This window comes from Littorina saxatilis, unplaced genomic scaffold (assembly GCF_037325665.1).
Source record: "Littorina saxatilis isolate snail1 unplaced genomic scaffold, US_GU_Lsax_2.0 scaffold_2405, whole genome shotgun sequence".
NCBI classification, from domain to species: domain Eukaryota; kingdom Metazoa; phylum Mollusca; class Gastropoda; order Littorinimorpha; family Littorinidae; genus Littorina; species Littorina saxatilis.
The window spans coordinates 7,501-12,531 of NW_027129686.1; positions in this window are offsets into that span (position 1 = coordinate 7,501).

Below are 5,031 nucleotides of genomic sequence, written 5' to 3' on the forward strand. Positions count from 1 at the left end.
ACTTCACACACCCACACGCACCCTCCCCCCTTCTCCACCCCCGCCGCTAGTGATATCAAGCGTGACGGACATAATGTTGGCACTTCACACACCCACACGCACCAATTGACCATTCACCGAAAGGCACTGACTGTCATTTCACAAACAAGAATTACCTATACTCAGACTGTCCTGTTGATTTGGGAAATGTGAAGTTTCTTAGCTGTGATGGTCGGTTCATTTATTATGAAGGGAAACAAACCGGTTGCAGGCGGGCAACGACAGAGACAACACGTCGCGTAAGGCGAAATTACTACATTTAGTCAAGCTGTCGAACTCACGGAATGAAACTGAACGCACTGTATTTTTTAACCAAGACAGTACAGCTTCGTCAATCCCCGCGTGAAGGAAATCGCTCACCTTCCACGTGCAAAACGTAGTGATATTGACACGCCAGATTAGCGCGGTAGCGTATTGTGCTAAGCAGGAAAGCGCGCTTTTCTGTATTCTAGTTAACTTTCTGAGCTTGTTTTGAATACAACCTATCATATCTATATGTTTTTGGAATCAGGAAAAGATAAAGAATAAGATGAAATCATTTTTGGATCGATTTCTTAAATTTTAATCGTAAGACTAATTAATCTATTTTCGTTAATTGTGATCACATTTTAAGAGTAAACATGACATATGAATATATGTTTAGATTCAGAATGTGACGAAGAATACGATGCAATCAATTTTAAATCTGTTTGCGAAAAATCGATTTTAATGACAACTTTAATGAGCCAACTCATTAATTAATGTTTAAGCCTCCAAGCTGAAATGCAATACCAAAGTCCGGGCTTCGTCGAAGATTACTTGACCAAAATTTCAACCAATTTTGTTGAAAAATGAGAGCGTGACAGTGCCGCCTCAACTTTCACGAAAAGCCGGATATGACGTCATCAAAGACATTTATCAAAAAAATGAAAAAAATGTCTGGAGGTACCATACTCAGGATCTCTCATGTAAAGTTTCATGAAGATCGGTCCAGTAGTTTTTTCTGAATCGCTCCACACACACACACAGACACACACACATACACCACGACCCTCGTCTCGATTCCTCCCTCTACGTTAAAACATTTAGTCAAAACTTGACTAAATGTAAAAAGGAGTGTTGAAAGTTTGTAAGATAATAAGCTTTTGGTTCTGTACAACATTGCAAATGAGACTACACTACGCGTCTGCCACTGTGTTTTCCATGTATCCATCCACCCAATCCATCCCATCCATAGATACATCCATCCGGTTGCAAGCCGGCATTGACGGAGACACAAAGGAGTGTCGAAAGCTTGTAAGGTGATACGCGTTTGGTTATGTACAACAACACAGCATTACAAATGAGACTACACTACGCGGCCACTGTGTGTTTCATGTATCCATCCATCCAATCCATCTAGTCAATGCATCCATCCAATCCCATCATCCAATCGGCAATCCATCCATCCAATCCATCCATCCCATCTTAATCACGACCCCCACTGGCTGTCGTCGTCGACACAGTGACATGCCAGGGATAACGACACATATAGAAGCAGGCGCGGCGTTCACCTCATTACAGCTAGGTCGCTAACAGGATTAGTAGGTGTGATCCTACTCACAGCCGCCAGAAGCATATGCATGGCTGGCGCTGGACGGGGCCTGTCAGGGGCTGTCACCGTGCACTGCGGGTGCTGATGTCTACTACGGCCGTCACAGAAGAAGCGATTTACCAGCGCTTACTGCTAAGAGCTCTTTTTTTTTTTTTTTTTTGCAAGAGGAGAATGACTTGCATGGGCATACGGTGCAATCTTGATCCGTGAGGCGACAAGGGCTTTGATTGGAAGGACAGGGAAGGGAGGGGGGGGGGGGCGGGGAAGGGGGTTGGGATGAGCTTAAAGAAAAGGAACGGGGGATTTTGCTTTCAGTTCCCAGATCTGTATGTTCTGTTGAGACAGTGATATTAAAATCGAGACAGGAGGTCGAGATTTTGATATCACTGTCGAAACAGACCAATAGCAGAAGATATCATCACACAGTCAGTCAATGTTAGATATATTGCTAATTCTCTGGGCATTTTGTATTTACCGTTAAGAAATTACAAAAATATTTGTCTCAGTTTTGGCTGTTCCATATCCCTTCTCCGATTATTATTTCTTTTTGTTCACTCTTTTCTTGTACTTTTCAGTATTTAAAAATGTCTTTTCTTTCTAAAAGTCTTTAGTCACTTGCTGAACTAAATTCTGGGATCATTACATTTTCATATATATTTGCTTGTTTTTAAATTCAGGTGTTTTTGTTTTTGAAGTGAGGAAGCAATAAAGAGGTCGTCGATATCAAAACTGATATCGACGGAAATGTCGTCGATATCCCTTTTACAATGAGCTCAGTTTTGCCCAATTGACCAATGGAAATCTACGTAACATATGAAATAGGAATATATATATATATATATATGAGGATGATATATAATGAGGATGATATACATATATATAAGGATGTAATTAAGTATTGGGTATGTATGGCGATACATATTATAAGGAAGTATTAGCTGTGTCTGGCCTTGGGAGTGAAGGGGAAGATGGGGTGGGGGATGCGCGAATAGGATCAGGAATTAATCCTGTCAGCGACCTGTTATAAGATGATTGCCTCATGAACTTCTGTCGCGTACATCGATAGAGTTACGTCACTTGTGTGATATATGTCTTGATGGATGGACGGATTTGATGAAAGAGGGAGAGAGAGAGAGAGAGAGAGAGAGAGAGAGAGAGAGAGAGAGAGAGAGAGAGAGAGAGAGAGAGAGAGAGAGAGAGAGAGAGAGAGAGAGAGAGAGAGAGAGAGAGAGAGAGAGAGAGGGAGAGAACGAGATAAAGTGAGATAGAAAGAGAGAGAGAGAACGAGAGAGAGAGAACGAGAGAGAGAGAACGAGAGAGAGAGAGAGAGATAAAGTGAGAGATAGAGAGAGAGAGAGAGAGAGCGAGAGAGAGCGAGAGAGAGAGAGAGAGAGAGAGAGAGAGAGAGAATGTATACATCAAGAAGTGACATTCCTATCTTTAGTAACCTCAACGCCATTATCTCTTACCACCAGCGACCAGTGCCACAGAGCTATATATATTTATATTGCTCAGCTCGCCTCATCGTCAAGGAATACAACTCTTCAAACCCATAGACAATCCCCAGACAGAGTAATCTTCCAATACACTTATCATCCAATTGTGAAACCGGAACTTTCTATTTACTACACGTAAAACCGAAGCTGTTCCGAAGAGGAGGTGCTGGGGCGGAGGGGGAGGGTTGTTCACGAAAGAAAAGAGAGTCTGGAAAAAAGTCTATTTTACCTCCCTTTCTGTATGTCTTTACCATGGCTGGAGGTCGGGGGCAAAGGGTGGGGGTGGGGGGGGGGGGGGGGGGGTGGGGAACCCACGGCGACTCAGCTTCGTTTTTTTTTTGGTCCATTTCTTTTCTTTTTTTTTTAATTCTATACTGCCCCATCCGTTAGAATCCGCCACAGAAGTCCACAGCAAAGCGCATACAACTTGTTCTGTGGTTGATATTCACTTATCAATTTGTTTGAGTAAGTGTATTTGACACGACCCAGATCATCATCCGAGCAAACAAGCCGGAGAGAAAAAAAAAGCAGACAAAAAAGGACAGATCAATGCAGCATCCTGTAGCGAGGCCAAAAAACACCCCTCATCCTTTCTGCCTCTTCGCTTTTTCTTCTCCGGAGCTATAGCAGATAGCTTCTGGGTAAATATTCACTGTCGTCACTGGCATTCATGTCGAGGGGAAGAGATGTTGTATAATCCCGAGACAGCGTGTTGATTTCAATAATATTCAGGCAGCCACCCCCTGCTGTGGAGGCATTGGTGGAAACCTAACGGTTCTGTTTGATGTCTACGGGTCTTTTATGACACTTTCTGCGTGTTGATACTGTTTCCTCCTGATTGTCTGTCTGTCTGTCTGTCTGTCTTTCTGTCTGTCTCTCTCTCTCTCTCTCTGTCGGTCTCTCTCTCTCTCTGTCTGTCTCTCTGTCTCTCTCTCTCTCTCTTTCTCCTTCCCCCCTCCCTCCCTCCGCCTCTCTCTCTCTCTCTCTCTCTCTCTCTCTCTTTCTCTCGCACCCCCCCCCCCCCAAATACCGACCCATCCCATCCACATGCCCCCTCTCTCTCTTGTCCCTTTTCCCCTTTCGCCGTCTAGATCCATTCTTCTTCCTGCCTGGATGCATACATACCCATGTACTGAAACACTTTTTTCTGTGCAAGATTTTTTATTTCAATCTCAAAATAGAACAATCCTTGGAGCCTCCCACCTCCAGCACGCCATTAGCGAGTTTATTTCAATTTTTCTTGCGCGGATTAATCGAAGTTATGCTGACGGGGGATATGAACAGGCACAAGACGGATGTTTGTTGATAAAGTCCCGTGACAATGTATAGACCCCCTTTCCTCCCCTCACACCCCGTCTCACTACAAACCATCTGTCAAGGTCGTCCTCTGACCTACTCCTCCCTCAGTCTCTCTCGCTGCCTGTCAATTCATTCATCTTCATCAGATAACTGCAAGGATCTGTCTGTCTGTCTGTCTGTCTCTGTCTGTCTGTCTGTCTGTCTGTCTCTTTCCCTCTCTCTCTCTCTCTCTCTCTCTCTCTCTCTCTCTCTCTCTCTCTCTCTCAATTAATGGTCATTAGACATGCATCTTCAGTAGATAACTGTAAGGATCTGTCTGTCTGTCTGTCTGTCTGTCTGTCTGTCTGTTTCTCTCTCTCTCTCTCTCTCAATTAATGGGCATTAGACATGCATCTTCAGCAGATAACTGTAAGGATCTGTCTGTCTGTCTGTCTGTCTGTCTGTCTGTCTGTCTGTCTGTCTCCCTCTCTCTCTCTCTCTCTCTCTCTCTCTCTCTCTCTCTCTCTCTCTCTCTCTCTCTCTCTCTCAATTAATGGTCATCAGACATGCATCTTCAGCAGATGCCGGGGGATATGAACAGGCACAAGACGGATGTAAGGATCTGTCTGTCTGTCTGTCTCTGTT